Genomic DNA, 22,650 nt, shown 5'->3' with positions numbered 1-22,650 from the left:
CTCATGTTTCTATCCTTTAATGTGCGTAAGAACTGGGAAACTAGACAAAGGGAAGAAAGATTTATTTTTCTAGAACAATAAGATTTCAATTAATGCGAAAATGTAGAAAAATGTGACCACATGTTAAAATAAATATTCTGGAGGGGAGAAAAGCACTTTTATTATGATTTCTATTTCAAGAACTCATTATTTTAGATTTGTTTCACAGTATTCATTACAAATTGTTGTGTTAAACTGAAAACATTTATTTAAGCAAGTAAACAGATAGAAAACTTGACCATATGAATCTTTTTGACTAAACAGACCCCATATTCACCATTCACATGCTCACCATAGAAGACATTAATGGGAGAACAAAAGGAATCATATGTCAATATATAGTTGGACTATTTCTGTAGTAGATATTCCATATCTCAAAATACAGGACTTATCAGCAATGGATAGCCTAAGATTAGGCTAAATAATAATACCTGAGGCCCTTTTAAAAATCCCTGATCTGTGATTATTTTATTATTATTTTCTTTTAGCTAGGCTGCTGCTTGTGGGACAAGTAGACTTGACATGGAAATATGAAATGTAAAACAAAACAAAAGCCCCAAAACTAGAGTTGCCTTTGAACTAAGTAATGCTTGTAAAACATTGCTGCTTCATGCATAACATTTGCAGTGTATGGAAACCAAATCCCCTAAACAATCCTTTAAAACCAAGAAAAACATATAGCCTTTGGTTTAGAGTTTTAAATTCTGCATACTCTAAGTTTGTCAGCATTTTACTGTATTGATTTTAAAGGCTCAGAAACAGTAATTAATGTGACAAGCTCCTAGATAATTTGATGGAATTACATTAAGTTAGCTTATATTTCACTGCGTTTGGGGAAAAGACTGCTTTGTAAAAAAAAATAAACCTATAAATAAATAAAAAATCCTTCAGTACAGAATGTTCTACTTTTCTAGAAAAAGATTGTTTAATTTTGCAAACCTAGAGATTACATACTAGATAATGTATACCATTAAACTTAAATGAGTGTCCTTTATTGGTCTTTCTGTTTCTTATTCTTCTCATTACCAGACTTAAGGACATCCAGTGAAATTCTTAAGTAGTTTTATTATTAATGAAATATTGAGAGATTAAGAAATAAAACCCCTTATTTAATTCACTAAAACTTTACTGCTATTTCAGCAACTAATAGAGTCAGCACTAAAGTGCCTGGTACACTCATTTATTTCCGTACCAACTATTCGCCATTAACTAAGAGCTCTGTTGTCTGTTTTGTAAACTAGGGCAGTCTATTCTACAACTATCTTTTTATCTCTCTTATTTTGAAAAGCTACAGTCTAGCTCAGCTTTCAACCACGTGTTTGTCTTTTCCAATAAACCCAAGCTTTAGCGTCAGGAAGACATCTATATTAGTTATTCCATAGTGCGTGTAAATATAAAATGGGATTTCACCACAAAGCTCTGGCAAAAATCACAATCTAGTGACTCTGTGTTGTGTTCTTCAAAAGCTAATTCAAGGCTTTTCACACAATGTTACACAGTATTTTCAAAGCATATCCTGCTGCCTTCTCCTTTGATTTATGCTAGTGAAAACTGGACACTGCCCACTGAAGGCAATGAAGCTGCTTTTAAAAATTAGGTAAGAAGATGAACTGCATGATTAAAATTAGGGGGCAAAAGTAGAATGAATTGTCTTAATTACTGATTCATATATAAGCATTTTAAACATGCAAATTTTCCATGTTATGTTTCTATTGTAACTTTATGTGTGTGTGCATACATATATACACCTGTGTATATATAGTGTGTATGTACGTAACTATTTGTATATACACTTTATAATTATTTTTCAATTGGTACAGTCAGCAAAATCTTATTCTACAAAACACATGTAAATTCCTTCATGGACCTTTATTAATTCAGGGGTTTTGTTCAAATAAATTAAGTGGTTATTGGTCTAAGACCACCTCCCTGAAAATCACAGGACCACCTGCCCATGAGGAAGCAGCAGAGAACTCTCCTCTTAACCAGTCTGGTTGCCCTTCTTGGGGGGCCTCAGCCCTGACTGTTGCAGGGGCTGCAGACAGGCTGCTCTGCAGCTGCTCCCCACTCTTGCACCTCACTGGGGCTCATTCCCATGTAGACACCCCCGGCCTTTCGATACCACTCCCCACAACTGCTGGCAGCTCCTCCCTGCTTTCCCATTTCAAAAATGCTGTTGCCCTGTAGAGTTCACCATAAACAAGGTAGTGTGAACAAGCCTGGCAGCCAGCACACCCCTTGTCACCATGCACAGATACACAAGCTGTTAAGTGACTTGCCTTCTCCAACAAAAGTACTAAAAATTAATTGCACAGTCAAATTGGGGTTTGTTCCTTTGAAAGCAACTAGCATGATGAGGCAAGCTCTGAAAGCACCATTAAAAAATTGTCAATAATGACAAAAGCAACGCTGCATTCTATGCATAACTCTAAAGGCACTGGATTCTAAATCTAGTTCAATAAACACAGCTTACAAAGGATAAACATCTAGATTTAAGCTAAGATAGACTAGTTTGCTGGAAACATGTAAAATAAGTACACAGAATGATCAAAACAGCTATTGCTTTTTTATTCATATATATATATAGTAATCCTAGTTCTACATATATACTTAAAAGCTATGCTCACAGCGTATAAAGATCAATTTAGTATTAATGTAGCCAACGTACTGTATCCTGAAATATGACAGCATCTGTCAGGACAAAAAAATTAAAAGCTGAATAGTATGATATCCAGCTGCTAAGGATTAATTTAGCAAAATCAACCTTTTTGTATCTGGGTTGCTTGGGATTTGGTTTGTGGGGGTTTTGTTTTCTGTTTAAAAAACAATAACAACCAATTAAAAACCAAAACCAAACCACAAAACTTTCCCCCAGTAATTTTTAGATCTCTCTACTTCATTTTATTGCTATACCAAAAATAATTCTGAAGTATAAAAAATCAACAGTTCCTACAGCTTTTGCTATAGATATCTGCAGCATTAATTATTTTTTCTTCACTTTCTTATGTGGTTGCAGAATACTCTCTATCCAATACAACTATATGCAAATAGCCCTTTCCCCAGTATCAATCCGTCTCCTGAGTTTGAATCTATTATAGAAGAATGCTTGGTAATAACAAATTAGGATCATGTACAATAACTAAAGAAATTAATGAAGAGTCTACTGACGTTGAGAAAAATAGAAAAGATCGTGAAAGAATCTATGTGTATATCAGGAGATTGTTCCTACCCTTGGAAAGACACAACTCTCCATTTAATTATGTGTCCTTGCACTGACTGACTTCATTAACCATTCAGTCCTCAACTACTATGCTTTTGATAGCACTTTAGATCCTAGGCACATACAACCTCACTGAAATGAGATTTTGGTTTATATTCTTCCTCAGAAATATGAGGGAACTGGCTCCCACTTCAGGCAAAGAAACACTTGTTCCCTTGTTCCTGGGAGAAATGATTCTTTAAATAGTTTCAAAACTGCTAGGTTTAATCTGCAAAAAGGATGTAGGAACTTCTCACTGAATTTTACTTTAATCCAGAAATTTTTAACCTGTCTATCCCCATTAGTGGCAGTTCTTAAATTATTTCTGCCCAGGTGGCTTCTGCACCATCTTCACCCTACCTGAGTATCTACACCCCAGGAGACCCTTCGGTCTCACTTAAGGGCTGGAAAATCTCGTGACTCCTTTCCAAACACATACCTGTTCTCCAGCTTTTCCTTCTTTATCTGAGTCACAGCCAGAACTATGCCATGTCTGGAGATGTTACTGAAAAGGGGCTTTACAGCACAGACCCTCAAACTGCTCTGCATTTAAAGGTAAAGACAAGGCTAGTGCCACCACAACTTAACTTAAATAAGCGTTACTGAGAGTTTAAAAATTCAGAGAGTAGCGACATAGTGGCTCAGTTCAAGAGGTTTCAATATATATTTGACTGGAGAGTAACTGGTTAACAAAAAAGAACTGCAGTTGTCTCTGTACACTCCTTACTTGCATGACAAAAATAATAACCCTCAATTTCAAAAAGTTCTGTGGTTCATTAATCAAATTTATTGTCCTTTAACTGTGTCAGTGTAGCTATAGTCATTGCTGAAATCAGATCTTGCTGGTCCGATAGGTGCAGGCTTCTTGAATGTAGCAGACCTGAAATGGGAACTTAAATCTGCCCATACCACACAGGAGCTGTGCAAAGATGCTTGAACTAGATAATACGACAGCAACAGTAACTTCAGATGAAATACATCTAAACCAAAGTACATATCCAAACATGAACTCTTGAGGCTTAGCTTTCTTTTAACCTCAGTAATATCTTTAACCTCAGTAATATCAACTTTTTAAAGTGCTTCCATGGGAAGAGTTATAACCAATGACATCACAGCTGGAGGCTCATGGAAGTTTTAATATAGATGAACATAAGTGGCACAAGCACATCTAAAAGCTGACCCAACTATTGTGCAATTACATTTTATGGCCACAGAGGTTGCAAGTTCTTCTTCACTTATCAACAAGAGCTGTCAACCTTCAAAAGGCCTCTCTAAAACATCTAATAAAAGTTTTATATTAATTATTGTTTTGATAATAGAAGTATTAATATTACTTAGCACTTAGAAAACACATTTATGGATCAACACTTGCATTTGGAGTTGTTCAAATGCAAAACAAAAACAAGAATCTAGTACTGAAGAGTTTAAAAGAACTTAAAAACAGCATACTTTCTCAAAATGTCCAGAGAATAACCTATTACTTCTTGATATCTGCATTCAAGTGTATCTGTATAAAACAGTTTGCCAGCAACACCTTCAGCCCTGCACTCTATACATTAATCTATTATTATTGTATTACATATTCAATTTTTGCTGCAAATATCACACAGCATACTGTTGCAACAGGCAGGATGACGCCTAAAATTTGCATATCATTTACTCCAACTTTGGTTCTAGAAGGCAATATCCAATTTGAATTTGCCAGAGAAAAAGCCAAAAAGCTGGGTGCTTATCCAATACACATCTCAAAGTCTAGTCTGGAAAACTCCTGAGAATTTGGTATCTCTAAATAAATAAATAAACAAACAAACAGCTAAAAGCATTTCCTCTTCTAGCTGGCGATACTGTAACTTCAGCCTTTCATGTGGTAGCCTGGAATCCGTATCTGTAGCCAGGAGAGGGAAACTTAGTGGCCATCAGTGACAGGAGATGAAACTGACTAGCATTTTTCTACCCTTAGTACAGGTTTGATTTGAATTTTATTTGAATTGTGGCTAGGGCTCTACACAAAACAATTCTCTACTTTGCTTGGCCCTCAAAATTACCATGAATTTCATTGTCTACACAGATGCAGATGCTGATCTAATTTGTAGCAGCTGCAGAATACTCATTAAGCCTTTTCTGGCCATCTATGGCTGTCTGCTTCTGTATCACATCATCATGCAGTGCAAGACAGACAAACGGTTGAGTGTCACACAATTAGCAAGGGGGTGCAATCATATTTTTTGTTTTGGGTTGTGCAGTTTTTGGCAAAATATCTGAAAATATCACAGTACCTTAGTCAGGCAATTCCATTTCAGGAAATGAGAAAGAATGCACAGCCTAAAAAAATCCTGTTCCCCCACACCTTTCCCAAAATGAAAGGGGATCACAGGGAGTCTCTCTTTCATTCAACTGGGGGCAATCACATGGACAAACAAATGTGGTAGCAGGAATGAGAAAGTTGGTCCTTACTTAAAATGTTATTTCTAAAACTCAATTTCTGGAAGCCTTTCCTCTTGAAGGAAATTAGGGGAAACTGTCCCAGCAAAAATTTTTTTCTAAATGACCAGCTAATAGTGAAGAAGTTTAAACCTTCTAAAGCTGCGTAATTAACAAGTTACACAGTAATCTTCCTCTGCATCAAGGCTTGAGGTTGTGCAAGGTACTAGAAGATAAAAGACAGGGACTCCCAGCACTGTACTTGGCAGTTGGCAGCAACCTACCTGATCCCTCCAGTAAATTCCAGCAGCCCCAGGGCTGCTTTGATTTAGTCCCTGTTTGGACATAGGCCCTTCAGAACAGAGTCACCAAAGTGCAGCACGTCTCCCTCCAGTGTGCTCTTCTGTATTAGCTACCGAGCTGAATAGTAAAGATACCGTATTTCCTGGGTGAAGGCTGTTTAATAATCTAGACAGACTTTAATCACAGTTGTAACAAACCATACGATAAGTTACATTTCCAGCAAATGCCTCACTTTAAAAAACAAACAAACAAACAAACGCAACAACAACGTAACATTTCTGAGGCATATGAAGATGCAGAATAATGAGACGGATGAACAGCAGTTCATGAAAATGATGCCATTCCCAAACTTATTCTTCAAATGCATTCCTGTACTTGAACCCTATTAAGATAGGGAATTGATTCCAAATTTCCACTCTAAGCTCATATTTGATCTATGTTTTTGCATAGGAAAAAAAAAAAAAATTACCTTCAAATTTCACCTAATTAACTTTGTGTCAGAAGAGACTGGGAAGGGGGGGCAGAATTGGAACTAGTTTCTGAGATTTGGAGTTTGTCTGAGACTAAACTTTTGCTTGCCGATTTCTGACTAGCACTGAAGAACTTCAAAACCCTTGATACATTTCTTCCATGCAAGTCTAGACTCACATTTTTGGAGTCCCTAAATCTCAACGGAGGAAAGGTCAATAGGTTAAATTCTTCCTTTAGTTACACTTCAGTAAGATCATTGACTACAAGTGCTGTCCCCCTAAAATACATCTGTGTGTATATATATATATATATACTATATACATTTGGTGGAACGTTGTCTTAAGATGATGAGGACACGAATGTCTTACAGAGAGACAGCGGCTGGCACTGTAACTGGAGTTACACCATATCCAAAGATTAATTCTGAGGCAGGAATAGGATCTGGGTGGCCACTGACATCAGGCCAGGCTTCCATATTAAGGTCTCATTTGAAACCTATCAGCATGCATTGGATTTCATCCGACTTCAGAGGACTTTCGACGCTGTGTATGAGCTCCACAACATCCCTATTCCACACCAAGCACAAGATTTAACATTTCTCTGGCTGTTAACTCCTTCAGATGCAAATTCAGCCTTACTTTCAAACAAGTGACTGACTTTTAAGTGTTAGTTTATTTCTAAAAAGCATGTGTGGCAAACAAAAAGAGTGTTTATCACTAGGTCCAGATCTGATTCTAATATTAGTCTATATTGTCATTCACAAAGTAAAAAGATACTATTTTACTCTTTTTGAACAATTTTAGTAATATCTAATGTTTGAAAGAAAGCACTCATCCATGAAGAAGTTACCGCCAATGTCTAGTTTTAAAACACTGTTTAAAAAAAAAAACACAAACATTACAGTAAAAAAAACTTGGATAATCTATGGACAACTGTCTATCAGATATTTAAAGGCCAGTATCAACTTGCAAACCACATTTTCAGAAACTGGCTTTTGTAACAATGAAACACTTCAGATTACTAGAACTGGATCAATTTAGCAAAACAAACAAGCCCCCTTTTCATTGTTGACTTAGTGCATTTGGCAGCCTTTTCCCCTCCACAATCAGACTCTTCTCTGCAAAGGCTCTTGAAAATATCAGCATGGAAGCATGAAAAAAGTCTCACTTTTTTAAAAAGGAGGCATTGAAAAAACAACTTTCCAAAAGCCTGGAAAGTAACAGGTAATGCCCCAGATTAGTCCACCTCCAAGCTCCCCGTTGAAACCAGAAACACAATTTATGCTATCTTTCCAGATGCTGCTATCCCGACTCCTTCCATGGCCCCAGCTGCACGCCTGGGCTCCCAACAGCCTCCCCTCAATCCCCTTCCCAGCATCAGAGAATCATGGGACATTTTCGTTGGAAAGGACCTTAAAGATCTTCTAGTTCCAACCCTCTGCATGGGCAGGGACAACTCCCACTAGACCAGGTTGCTCCAAACCCCACCCAACCTGCCCTTCAACGCTTCCAGGGAGGGGGATTCCGCAGCTTACCTGGGCAACCTGGGCCTGTCTCTCACCACCCTCACACTTAAGAATTTATTCCTAATGTCGAATCTAAATCTCCCCTCTTTCAATTTGAAACTATCCCCCCTCACCCCATCCCTCCCTGCTCTTGTCCCAAGCCCCTCCCCAGCTTTCCTGGAGCCCCTTCAGGCACTGGAAGGTGCTCTAAGGTCTCCCTGGAGCCTTCTCCTCTCCAGGCTGAACACCCCAACTCTCCCAGCCTGTCTCCACCCCTGTGCTGCTTTACCAGCCTCCGTGCTCCAGGTCTGCACATCGCACCTCTCCCTGCAAACCTCTGCAGCCCTTGCCTGGCCACCCGCGGCCCTCACCCAGCCCGGCTCTCGGACGCCCCAATTTTTTAGGCCGAGCCAGCCCAGCTGGGCACCACAGGGCTTCGCAGGCTGCACTTCAGCCTCGCACGCATTTATTCCGGATGTTAAAAGAGGGGTGCGAAAACACGCTGCAAAGGCTGTGGAGGGCTTCAGAGGGGGACAGCACCGGGGGGGGGAGGTGTGCGGAATGAGGCCGCCGCTCCCCTTCCCAGAGACAAACCTTTAGCCGGCACTTCCTATCGCTATGCCCATCCTCTCGGACACAGCCCCGGCCCCCCCGAGGGTCCCCCTCCAGCCGCCACCCCACCTCCCAGGGCCCACCCGCTCTCGCGTTAGCCCGGCCGAACTTACTCCACCCACCCCTTCCCGCGGAAACGGGGAGGAGGAGGAGGAGGCGGCAGCGCCTCAGCTCCCCCGTGGGCCGCGCACCGCCCCGCCGGCCTCCTCCACACACGCTTGGCAGCTCCTTACCTCCCCACCGCGGCCGGGGCCGGGGCAGCGGAGCCGGGGTTTATCCGGGCCAGGCCCCGCGGCGGCTTGAGGCGATGCTCGCCCGGGGTGGGGCGGGGCGGGCGCTGGGCCGCGCTCGCCTGAGGAGATGGCGGCCGCGGCGTCCCCGGCCCTGCCGCCCGCAGCGCCCGGCCGGGAGAGCATCCCCGGCCCGCCGGGAGAGCATCCCGGCCCGCCGAATAAAGGCGTAAAGGAGCGGGCAGAAGCCCAGGCCTCCGGGAGATGTCAGGCAGCGTGTGTCCAGGGCGCGAGGGCTTGGGGGGCAGGGAGCGGAGCGGTCGCCCCTTCAGGCCGAGTTGTCCGCGTCTCGGCGGGGACGCCGCAGGTGCAGCAAAACCGGGAGCTGGGGTTAGAAAAAAACCTTATCCCGGTGGTAGCCTGTGCTTCCTTCCTCGAGGCAGGCCCGAGGAGATGCGTCCCGGGGTGGTGGCAGAGCGGAGAGCTGTCCTTGAAAGACTGAAGACATTTAACATGTCAAGCTTTTAACATGCCAGCATTTGGCCCGAACTTTTTAAATTGGCGTTTGTTAAACAATGAGATGGCTGCGTTTTCCATAAGACTTGAAAGCATGAGCAGTTTCCTAAGTACCAGTTGGAGGATGAGCACGGTCCAGGATCAATAGTTTTGTAATTTTATTGATGGTGTAGCATCCCTAAGGTAGGATTCAGGTGGAGTTTATTACAGCTTCTGAAAACGTAAAGTTACTTACAAGTGATATTCCTTTTAGGCCTAAGTGCACATCAGTAAAGGCTTGTACTCTTTTTATAGAAATTGTTTCATAAATCTATCTTTGAATATATTTAAGTACTACAGGTTTGCATTTTAATAATACACTACTTTTGTGCTTTTAAACATCTAAGGTGCCGAACAAGAATTGTAAACTGTGAAGTAACTACTATGGGAAAGACTAAGTAAAGCATTGGAGGCGGATGATTTTGACAATAAAGAGGGTGTATGTGGTGAGTGTTTAATATTTATTGCATTTAATATTACAAAGTACTATTTATTGTTTTCAGATGTAGTGTTAAAAGCAAAGCCTGTAGAGCCAGCTCTGCTGTATTATGTACTTACAGGTACACCTGTGACAAAGGCTTTCTGTAATCATAGCTTGATGTGTATAACACCTTTTCAGTAATGGCATGCCATTTTATTTAAAGTTTATATGTCAGCTGTGCCTACCTTGAATTTTTTTTTTTTTTTTTTTTTTGAGATTAAATGATTTTGCAAAGAATTCCATACATTTCAGTCCTTTGCAGTGGTTTACAAAAGCATTTAAATTGTGCTCCTGGAATATATATCCTACTATCTTTGAAATTATCTGTGTTTACATCTTTTGTTCATTATAAAAGCATATGGATTGAGGGAATATTCTGAATGAATGAAGAACAAATACAGTACTGTTGAATAATCTTGTGGGGTAGATTAATCTATAGCCTCGATTTCTCTCAGGGTGGGTTGCTGTGGCAACCTCCCCAGCTCACTTTAAAATAATTTTGTGAAGATCACTTCAAGCGCTTTACCCAGCGTGGGCCAAGTTTAAAAGCAGCCAGACATGGGAAGAAGTGTTATACTGCATTGCTCTTACAAGATAGGGAGGTGGTGGAAGAGAGCGAGGCGTCGAGTGGAGTGGGGTTGAGCAGAACTTTAAACAGAAAATAGAAACCAAGCCACCCCAGGGTTAAGATGCAAAGGAGGTGGATCATTTCATAGTAACCTTACTGCTTTTCAGTTTAAACGCCAGTAAAAGATGTAAGCTGGCAATCTCATTTCTCCTAAGGGAAAGATGTGTTCTGCATCCACAAAAGAACAAAAACGGACTTTGATAGTCATCTTCAAAGGAAATGTTACCTTGAGATAATCACACTTGTAAGGTGAAAAGATACTTGGATACACCCTTGACTCTTTGATTAAACTTTGGAGATCTGATTTTGTAATTATTGCATTTTGACTGATGCCTCATTGTTTCAAACACTGCATGCCTCAGGTGGTGGATGAAGAAAAAGATTATTTTGTCAGCAGACCTACACGTGACCTGTGGACAGCAAAAAAGAGTCTATTTGAGTCTTGTGCCAGAAATTTGAAAAGGGTGCATTTGCGGAGAATCAGTGCAAATACAGATACCAGAACAAAGGTTTTTCACTGTTTGAAATTATTCCAGATCTGAAAATTAAATGCAGCGAAAGAGAGGAAAAAATCCTGAACACTTCAAAAGAGACTGCACAAATTCATGCCTCATCTAACCCTGAGATGAGTGAGGCAGCCTGACCCCTCCCTTTATTTCTGTGTGTCCATCCAGCGTCTGAACTCTGCTTTAAAAATTGAGGTGTCCTTTACGTGGATTTGATGAATTGTACTCATGACAAAAACTTGGCATGGCTTTAAGGTGCTCCAGTATGTGAAGGTCACAACTATTTAAAGATTAGACCACAAGTGCTCACGTGGAGTTGTAGTAGATGTGCTAAGCTGCTGTATACTTTAATTTTCTGGAATACTTGCCTACTCTAATAATTGCTTTCAAGATATGACAGTGCTCATATTCTGTCTTGCCAGCCGAAGGGCTGTGTTACCAACTAGCCAGAAACCTGAAAATGTACATATCCTGCACAAAATGAAGCAGATGACAGTCAATTTCAATTAGAGCACGAGAGTGTGAAGTCTTAACACAGGTTTCTATTTTTGCCACTGAGAAAACATGAATATTACTGGATAGTTGGGTGCCGTGCTGGGAGACCGAAATTGTCTGCAGAAGAGGCATAACAAGGGTACAACCCATGTCACTGTTCCATATTTCTTTCCTGCTGTGCTTCATGCCAAACCTGAGGCTGAGAAAGTATCTCTTCCCCAATGTTACTTGGGCTTTGGTACTGACACTGCCAAGCATATGTGCCTCTCACCACCCTGGACAATGTGCTTGGCTTGTGTCTGGCTGCCTGGTGGCTGTAGGCACATCACTATTACTGTCGTTGTTGTTCTGGGTAACGGTCCATTGACACTTGTCCACTCTGTAGTTTATTCTCAGCGAGACAGAGCAGGGCATGATGAGACCCAATGGTCACTACAGGGTATTCTCCAGGGATCTGCATTGAGAGCAGTTGCAGGGTGCTTGTAAGAACTGCCTTAGCTTCGTTTTCCTCTGGCCGTGCCTTGAGGATCCATGTTTTCAGAAGTACAGCTGAATTGAGAAGGCATTTATTCCCTGTCAAATACAGAACTTCGGAAGTAGGTCAGTGGCCCAATGAGATGTTTATAGGGGAAAAGGCTGCGAGACCAAGGACTCGTATCAAAATAAACCAAACATGTATTTATCACTGTTGTTCGAATTCAGTCGTTTAGTTTCATCATGCGTGCTGTTCCCAATTCCAGTGCCTTAATCTATCATATAAACAATTGTCTGTGCTTTTATAAACTCCCCTGCGGTCCTTGAAGGATCATAAAAGTTGGCTGGGTACATAGAAATTAAAACAAGTATCTGCAAAGTCCGGTTTCGCTCGCAAATTATTGGATGTGCTTAATTCGGACTGAAGGCTGACATACAGTGCAGTCCTTTCAGTCCGGTTTTAAAAGCAAATGAACCTATTAAAAAAAAAAAAAAAAAAAAAAAAAAAAAGTCCTGTCATTTTCCACAGTGTGCTGCTAAAGCTGCATTTCTGTAGGTCAGCCTGACAAGAGACCGTCTCCTCCGGCCGTGGCTGGGACCCCGGCGAGGAGGTGAGAGGGGTTTGGTCTGGACAGCATTCCCTTTTAGGGAAGGAGGTGCTGCCCCAAACTTTGCCATCGGGATGGCTCCCGGCCTGGGCACCGTGGCTGGGGGCGGGGGGTGAACCACCCGCGGTGGGATGCGAAGCCTGATGAGTTTGGGAAGTTGGAGCTGCTCAGCAGACGGAGGGCTCCGGGAGAAGGAGCCCGGCAAAGGTGCGAGGAGCTGGGGGCAGGAATTCTCGGTAGGGGAGGGATGGGGATGCCGAGAGCCAGCGGCCCCCGCGCTGCGGGGACAAGGGCGATGACCGCGGGTCTGCTGCCCTCCCCTCCCGAATCCCTCCCGGAGGGGTGTGGGAGCGGAGCGGTGCTGCCACGCCAAGAGGGACGTTTCCCAGCCCTTCCGCAGCTCCCCGCGGGCTGGCGCGGTCCCGCCGCTGCTGCCCGGGCTCAGCGGCCGCAGGCGCGGAGCGCAGCATCCGCGCAGCCCGCCGCGGAGCGGAGCCGGGCTGTGTGCTCCCGCCAGCCCCTTTGCAGCGGTCCTGCCGCCCTCACCTCGCCGGGAGAGGGGGGAAAACATGCACCGGCTCGCCGTGATGTCTTCGGTCGGTATAATAAAGGATTGTCATTAGGTTTGCGTGTGGCGTATGCCATTACCCCCACCGTAAAACTAAAATTAGCAAAATGTCAGGAATGGAAAGATTGATTCACCCAAGATGCAATTATCATTTAAAAAGTGCTTGATTGAGGTGCTGATGTTCAGTGATTTATTCTGCATACCATATACATAATTAAAGTAGTGTAGTGGAGTAATTTATCAATCTAGTTTAGACTAGAGGGGCAAGGAAGGGAGCTGCTGCCGCTGCTGCTGCTCTATGTTTGTTTTATTAAAACGCTTTCGGGATCTGATCCCGCCCCCTTTTTGCAAGAGTGAAACTGATTATTTCTCCAGCTCGGGAGGAGAGAGTCATTCGTTTGGGATTGTGGGAGAGAGAGAGAGAGAAAGAGAGAGAGAGAGAAATAGAAAGACGGAGAAGGAGAAGAAAAGGGAGGAAAGAGGGAGCGAAGCAGAAAAGGACACCTCATCAGGCGTGTAGTTCGAATCCCTTCCTCGCCTCCCCCTTCCCCTCCGCGATGTTACAAAGGCTGTGAGCTGCTCGCCTTTTCCCATTCGCCTGCTGTCACTTCCTTCCTGGACGCTTTCAGGACGAGTCCGGTTACTTTTAATCCGACCAGCAGCTCAGCCACTTTCTCCTCCTCCAGGCTGCACACACGCGCGCACACACACACACACACACCAGACTCTTCTGGCTGCTTATTGGATTGACTTTGAAGGTTGTGTGTGTGATTCAAGGAGGCTGCATGTTGAACCAGGTGGTGAATATTTAAGGCTGGAAGAAGTAAAGGGATTTTTTCTTTTTCCTATGAAAGGAAAATATCTCAAGGACTAGTCTGATCATCCAAACAGCTAAATGTTTATAATGTAAGTACATATGAAATTCAGCATCGGAATAAAATACTGTGGCTATGGTACAAATGCCCTCTGTACATGTCCTATTGCGTTTGAAGAATGCATCAGTCATTGTATGTGGACTGGGACTGAGGTTGCTTGCAGACTTTTGAAGTGTGTAAGTGCACTATCAATTGCTTAAAAGTAACTTTTTAGATAAGTAACATAGTTAAATCACTGTCTAGTGAATTATTGCTGACTTGTCTCTCTCTGTGTCTTCAGTGTTTAAACTTTGATGAAGTTAGCTTACATCATTTGTGTGCTTGATCTTGTGAAGTGCTTGAAGCTTATTTGATTTGAATAGTCCACCAAATGTTATGACCTTGTAGTGCTTGCACCCTGATTTATCAAACTGAGGAAACAATACATCTTGAGTGAAATGCTCTTAAACTTCATTGTATCATAGGCTCTTCAGTTCTGGAGTTTAGGTAGTGCATGCTTCCATGTGTTTAACTTTGTGCATCTTTCATTTGAATACTTGCGTTTGAGATGGAAAGACCCCTTCTACTGATGTGGGAATTTAAGTCATGAGCTGTAAGCCTCTTTTGCAATAGTCTACTTTGGTCTTTACATAGTACTTTGAGCAATCTATATTTTTTAACATGGGGAATTAGAGCTAATCAGCCTTATAAAACTGGCTGGTTTAGTTGCAATACAGTTACTTGCAGGCTAAGATAACATTTAATGTAAATGTGAGACATAAGACTGCATTATGTAACTGTAATATTTACTGTTTCCCATAAAACTTAGTCTGACCTTTTGTCAGCGTGAAAAACAAGTATAAAGACAAGCTAATGATTCCTTTTATATTATTTTATTTAAAAAAAAAAAAAAGCAGCACAGAGCAAAACAAAACTTAATGAATCATTGTGGGAACCTAAGCGTTGTATTTTATGGAAGAGTTCTTTTTGTTTATTGTATAGAATTACTATTATTAGCAAATACCTGTATCTTGAATTAAATACTGTGATACACAATTTAAGACTGAACCTTTAGGAGATGTAAGCAGAGAAAGGCACTTTGCTGGTATTTTACTGGTAATAAGAAAAGACTTATCGTGATACAAAATGCATTTTTCTGGCACTTATCTGACCATGAGCTTATTGGCAAATGTCCTAATTTCGTATCTTTACTTTAAAAGAACTACAAGATGGATGATAAACCAATTATATTAGATGCAAATGTGACTAGGTTTCTTTCATTGGCACTTTCCCGGGTATTGTGGTTGAAGAGTAAAGATGTTTATATGGAGTATAATAACTCTAATCCCCAGAGGCTTGGCAGGGCATGGAAATATAACCACCTGTGAACCAGTCCTAACCTCTGCAGTACATACATACTGATTTGCAGTTCAAATGCTCAGGCAAATGGCCACTTTGGGGATTTGTCATTTTGTGAACTATTTATGTTACATGATTTTAGGTACTTAACATGAAGTTGGATAACTCGTAAGACTATCTTACTTTATCAGTTTTATTAAAATACCTGTTATCTGTATATTAATGAATGCATAATTCAGATCAAGTCTAATGCCGAAGTGTCTGCTCACACTTAAGTCCCTTTGGAAGTAATGGAAAAATTCTTTGAGGAAGAGCTTAAGTTAATAGCCCTAAATTCAGAGTGTCTATGTTCCTTACAGCACACATCCTTTTATTTTGAAAACTTTCTGTTTATGTGTGTTTTTACTAATGTGCCATATATAGCTAGCATGAGAAGATGGGACCTGAACATGAAAATCTTTCACACAAACAGCATCTACACAACTAGTCCCAGTGACAAATCTGAGACTATGTGAGTGAAAATGAACAAGTCACAGGAGTAATGACTTACAGGATCAGGCTCCAGGGAGACCTAAACCCCATTTCTGTCCCATAGCGATCTTAGGACAGAGATATAAAGACTGTCACTTTCAGTGTCCTATATGCAGGACTCAGATAGGTCTGTATCCTCTTAAGATTACTTGACCAAGAAAAAGGAAACTTAGGCTTAAGAGCCTTGTAGAAATAGGTGCTAAATGATGAATAGTGTTTGAGATTAAGTCTTTTAGAGTTTTGTTCCTGAGCTGGTAGTTTTGGAGGGTCATAAGAAAAAGCATATACACATTTGCTTACTTTGAATTTTCTTTCAATATAGCATCAGAAAATTTTTCTTCGGTTTTCATAAATGCTCTTAATTTTTGTACCTGCAACGAGTATATTTAAAAACAGACAGATGTCTCTCTCAAATGGTTCTGTTTTTTAAAACATCTAAAATACTACAGACAAGGAGAAATTAAGCTTTCTGCTTTTTTTTTTTTTTTTTTTTTCCCAAAAGTTTACCTCTGAAAGATTTTGTTAGCTCACTATTTAGTAAAGAACTAGAACTACATAGAAGCTTAGGAACTGAACAGGATTTGCGAACAGAATACTTTTGTGAACTTAATTTCTTTTAATTCCACTTTTCTCTGTAACAGGTTAATTTATTGTTCACCAGAGCAGTTCAGTTCATTATCAGAGACAGATAAGGATATTTCTACATCTCATTGAGCAAGAAGTCATTAACTGCTATTAGGTGCTTGAAAGAATAAGCATTTGGGTTTTGATATGTAGACTCCATTTTTACCTGTTGGACATGATTATTCTAAATTACATGGTAATTTATCCAAAAATCAAGTAAGGTGTAGTGGTATTCTTTTGAAAACACTGATTATGAAGATGAGCATAAGTAAGGTGCTGTGTAATTAGACAGAGTTTATAGTCTCTGCTTTAGTATTTTGGGGAAGAACCAAAGCACTTACATTTGTGATTAATTTTATGATTTTCAAATATTGCAATGTGGTATCAGCAGAGAGATTTTGGTATGTCCTTTGTTGACTTAGGTATAAAATACCAAAAAATTATATGCATAATTCCAAACTGCTAGAAAATCTCAGACTGAAGAGTAAGTTTAGGATTCTGGTATTTTAAAATGATGAAAATGCAGTTTTGCATCTGATTTCAGAAACAAAATGTGCTTAGAAGAACTCTGGTCAGCAAACACAACTGATAGTGCAAGTGAAAAAGGGAAACATTTAATTTTGGAATTTTCTACTTTTAAAATGCATTATTTGCTTCCTCTGACCAGGTTTAAGGTAATTTTCTCAGAACTGATAGTTCATGTTGCATGTGGACAGGTGATTAAAAGCTAGTGTCTTTAGTCCTCCACTTTAATCTCACTGTCTCATTGACTGCAGAGCAGTACAGCTTGTCTATTCACTAGAATCTGTCATCTTTAGGAAATCACACCAGCTTATAGAGGCGATTCACAAAACCAACAGTGACAACAAAGTCTTATGTGCCTCACAAAAGAAGGATTAGGCAGTTCACGTGTCATTTTGATTGGGCAGAGATAAAAGCTGATTGCTGCAGCATGGCAAGGCACACTTCAATTTTAATTGATTATTTTCTAAGACAACTATAACTCTGTTGCTTAGTCATTGTTAAATGCAATTTGAAGGAAGGAAAACTCAGTTTTGACGTTACTGGTTTCGTGTTACTTCATAGTAAAAGGCAGAGCCACTTGTAGAATTGTTATACAATTTTTGAAAAAACTGTTTAATTCACCACTCTTGGGAAAAAAAATTAAAGTGTAGTAGACGACTGGCCTGGGATTTTTAAAAAATATTTTTTGCCTAGATGATACCCTGTAATAGCAATTAGAAGTTCTTAAAAGTGCCTAGGACTATACTAAATTCACTGCACTTGCCCTGCAGAGGAGAGTGCGTAAAACATGCCAGGGCTTTGTATATATATCAAAAAGTCTATTAATGAGGAACAAGTAAGTCATTATAGTTGCCAATATTGTGTTCTTTTTTCAAATGTCATATGATGTAAAACTATTGCGTATGTGAAAATAGTCTTGTTTGAAAAAAGCTAGGAAACTAAATGTTGTCCCTATATTATTAAATATGTCATTTAGCAGTGAGAATAGAGAATTTTGGCTATTTACATAGTTTAGTTATAGCCCACAGCCTTTAAAATTTGGAACTATGAAACTACGAAGCTGATAACTTCTATGCTAATTTCTTACCATTTTTCAAAAGAAGAACTCTTTTTTTTACCCAACTGATGCCTCCTAGTGTTTCACATAATAAAACACTAATGAGTCAACCATAAATGTAAACGTTGGTTTTTTTCATTGTCTTCATCTTAAGTGATACATAAAATTAATATTTATGTATTTAATTTTGTGTGTGTTATTATAATCAGACAGGAAACTCCTATAAATTCAGGTGCTTCATCTTAATGGACAGTGGAAGCACATTTATATTTTCTTTCATTCTAGCTCTGCCTAGCTATATTTTGTAAAGTTTATGTTATATGAAATGTACATTTTCTTTTTCTCTGTGTTTTTTTCCTATGTGCAGTACACTAACTTCTCAGCAATGTACTTTGAGACTCAAATGGGAATTTAAACAATTTTTGGTAGGATAATATTTTGAAAAGTAAGCTCTTGGAAATAAGCATTAAATGCAGTTACAGAAATGTTTGAAATATCCTGAAGTACCTCACAGTCTAATAAGATGAAAAAGACTAGTCTGAGAAACGGTCCCTCATTACAGTCCTTAAAGAACAGTAAAGTTTCACATTTGGTAGTTCTTCCTGGTTATTTTACTGATATATAAAAAATAAAACTGTAATAGGGAAGTTTTCAAATGTGCGAAATGTGCATCTTACACTTTTGATTGTATATGTGGATGAGCAGTACTTTTGAAAAAGAATTTGTGTGTGTAACATACTGAAACAGAGCTTGCAGTGGTGAAGACTGAAATAGTGTCCCTTTCTTAAAAGTTGTCTGGTCATATATCTGATGAATACCTGAAAAAACACTCAGTTATATTAGATTTATATCACAATAGCAGAATATTTCCTCTTTATTTTGAGGGGAGGGTGTAATTTTCAAAAAGTTACATAACTTCAGTGTGACAAAATGCAACTTATAGGCCCCAGCTGAGCTGTCAGGTACGGTCATATAAAGAAGCAGCCAGAGCTGATTGCACTTTTGCACGTGTTAATGCCACACGGTTTTAAGTAAACTATGTAATCACTTTAATGATAACAATAGAAGTATAGCTTTGGAAATATAACCTGTTATTCTAAGAATTTCAAGAAAAGCGGTGGAATTCCTAGATATTCGTTCCACTGAGGAAGTCTTAAAGCAAAATAGAATTATTTTGCAATTAAAAGATCATAAGTTTACCCAGTTAATATGAGTAATAAACATTTGCGTCTTCACACAGTTGCCTGCTTACAGATAAAATAATTGTTGCCCACTTAATACAGAAAGTTAAATCGATATATGCAAATCTCAATAGTGGGAATTAGTGTTTGGTTTTAGAATACACAAAAAAATTCAGTTTTCAGGATTTTGTTCTGCCATCAACCCTGTTAGTACTGCATTTTTCTCCCATTAGCTTTAAACTGTAAAGACACCTTTCTGAGATCTGCCATTTATTTAAGCTAGTAAATATTGGGTAGCACCCTAACATTTAAACTTCCTTGCATCCTGAAAGCATTTCAAAGTATACAAATGACACCCTTTATTCAGCCAGGAAACCTAACCTGCAAAAGTGATAACATTTTCTCATGTAGTTACATTGCTTCTTCCCTTGCAAAGAGAAAGTAAATTTGCAAAAGAAATGCAGGGAAGCATAGAGAAAAAGAATCTTTAAGGCAGTTCAAGTGTAGGAGTATTAGCCTGAAAAACAGCTAAAGAGAAGTCTACTAAGTGTTTTTTTTTTTTCCTTTTGTTTCTTTTGTTTGTTTGTTTGTTTTTCCTTTTTAACAACTAAATACATTTGGAATGCAGAAGTAGATCCTGAGAGATCCTAGAAGTACATAATATGACTTATTTAGAAACAGGTCTGGATGAATTATTGGAGAAATATTTAAAATTGTATTAAATAAACTCTTTGCGCGGGCCGGATTCAATGACTCCACCGGCTAGGTCTGTAGTCTGGGCTCATTTTGTAATTCCCTGAACAGGTGACTTTGCAGTCACCTGCTTCAGCAGGTTAGATGTACTTATCTCTGCCTTCTGCCACCTTCCCTGACATTAGAAGGCTGCAAGAGTTTGAGCAGAGAGCTTCAGAGCTCCTGGCCAAAACAGCTGGTTCTGCAAAGTCAGTATCTAATGCCTTCTTTTAAGTTAACCGTAAGGCATCCCACAGATTAGGGACAGGATGGAACAGATGGCATAAAGCTCTTCTCTCCTTTTCCCAGGTTATAAAGCACCGCTTATTTGAAACTTAGAATCCAACCTAACAGGTCTTCTCTGGCTCTTATTTCTTCAACTGTATAATCAAGTGAAGTTTATAATTAAATTATTATTAAACAAATGCCAGTGCAGGAATCCTCCTTAGACATTACTGTCCTTTATCTCTCATCCTGTAATCACACGATGTACAGTTAAGTAAACTGGATTAGAAATAACATTATTTATGTTTGCTTTTATAGTTTCAGGTTGCATACCATTTGTGGAACCCATGCTCAGTTAAATTTCACTATTTACTTTTAAGTAGTCAATCAATAACTGTTATCAAAGTATGTACAAAGGACAAGGAGGGAAGATTGTGAAATTGTTTATAAAACACATCTGCAAAAGCAAACATAATGCGGAACATGGTCCACGTGAAATGTTACTTTCACCAATATAAAGAACAAGTAACACAGTAGCATGTGCTATTTATTTGACTCCTGATAAATTCTTTCCCCTACTGACAAATATATTGTAATATGACATTATATCCAAAATAGCACGACACTGGTTTAATCCAAATAATTTAGGCATTGTCAGATCATTGCAAAAATTAAAACGTTCCAAAACATATCCACCAGTGTAAGAAGCTAAACTACAGCACTTTTAATTTAAAAATTCCAAATGGACTTATCAGTGGAGATAATTTCAAATTTATTTATTTTTTTGCAGTGGGGTGGAAAAGCTGTGCCTAAAGATTTGGGAGGTGATGTAGAGAAACAACCAGATATGGAGGTTCTGTGACCATCCCGAAGTGCTGTGCCAGGTGTCCCCTTCAGCCTGGCTTTTTACCTTCAGACATGTGCTGCCAGGAGCTCCGCTTTGGTTGCCATAACCCTTGTGAATGCCTGAGCAGTGTGTAAAGAAAGTTAGTACAGTCTGAGGATATGCTGTGAAACCAGCAGGAGACAGTATGTTCGCTACACTTCTCCTCGGGCCTGCTTTATCTCTGTCCATCTGTGTCCTGAATTGGGCAGGATGATTGCTTCTGCCTATACTGAATGTGAGAAGTGGGAGAAACAGCAAAAAGGGAGGAAGGCTTTAGGAAGATTGGGAAGACTATGGCTAGAATGAGAATATTTGCTAAAATAGTATGAAAATGGAGGAGAGTGGACAATGCATAATAGTCAAACTTAAAGCCTTAATCTTGCAGATTTTTTTTCAAATGAAGTTCCTATTGAGGTGTATAGAATTTGGATTGCTATGGATAATCCATAATTGTTGCAGACATTGGGCAGCAGTTTTGACAAAATAGTAACAATTATTCTTTAAATGTATTCTGTGCATATAAGGAACCGATCTTTAAAGCAATATTTGATGAGAACCTGTTTTGCCCACAGAATCCTGGACAAGCGATCAGTTTTTCCTTTATATTGCTTATGTGTGTAGGATGCAGAGAAGGAATTAATATAGTAGCAGAATGAAGAAAAATACAGCTTATTCACCTGCTGCAATATGTGAAATAAATGTGAAGCACAATTAACCAGACTTCTTTGTGACACCTTCTTTATATCAGAGTACTGAGCCAGGGAATGCATCCTTGCAGTGGTATACAAAATGTAGAACTTTTTCCAAAACACACATCAATTTTAGAAATCAAAAATATCACCATAAATGTTAGTAAGAGCCTATGGACTGTTAGGCTCATTTAAAACTAAACAGGACAAAGCAGAATTTCATTACTGTTCTTGGGAGCACACATTGAAAGAAATATAACCCAGGCTGGCTGGCTTACTGTCATCTATATGTGACATGTTGTTAGCAACTGGAAATAATTTCAAATTACTTTTAAACTTTTGTGCTAATTGGGAAATAACATTCCAATTTTTTCTTAAAAATAACCATGATGGAATGATTGGCAAGCTACATAATTAAATCAAAACTGCCCATAATTACATGTATACAAATTGAGAATGCTTACCTATAAAAGATTATGCTTAGGACAAAAAATGAAAAATGTTCTTCTGCATTTTGTATAATAAGTTTTCATACAAGTTGAAAATTTCCAAAGCTTGATATTGAAAAACCAAAATGAGAATCTATCTTCAGTTCAAGTTCAAATACTTAAATCCCTAACCAGAATACTGCATTTATTTCAGTTATGCTTCCAGTAGATGTTGTCACAAGCTGAGTATTACATTCTGTGGTGATCAGCAGAACAGTCATTTTGAAGGAATCATTACTGAGTGCTGTCTTTTCTGGGATTGCATGCTTTTGTAAAAAAAATGTATCAGTGATAAAATGCAGGAGTGATAGGCATGATGTAATCGTTATGACAGATACAAAGTAA

General features: G+C 39.4%; 1 protein-coding gene across 10 annotated transcripts in view; it reads left to right on the top strand.

The window, feature by feature from the left end:
* The window catches only part of MEF2C (myocyte enhancer factor 2C), a 141,123-nt gene that overhangs the window by 863 nt on the left and 117,610 nt on the right, over positions 1 to 22,650 (top strand). For 7 of the 10 annotated variants that reach the window (XM_051642562.1, XM_051642559.1, XM_051642560.1 and 4 more), the window contains exon 2: positions 9,742 to 9,840. The gene's annotated coding sequence lies outside the window, so the exon portion shown is untranslated. Of the gene's footprint in view, positions 1 to 9,741; positions 9,841 to 13,548; positions 14,061 to 22,650 lie in introns of those variants that run through there. The other 3 variants (XM_051642554.1, XM_051642552.1, XM_051642557.1) reach the window with 1 other exon arrangement.

This window comes from Apus apus, chromosome Z (assembly GCF_020740795.1).
Source record: "Apus apus isolate bApuApu2 chromosome Z, bApuApu2.pri.cur, whole genome shotgun sequence".
Taxonomy (NCBI): domain Eukaryota; kingdom Metazoa; phylum Chordata; class Aves; order Apodiformes; family Apodidae; genus Apus; species Apus apus.
This window is presented reverse-complemented; position numbering and strand designations above follow the sequence as displayed.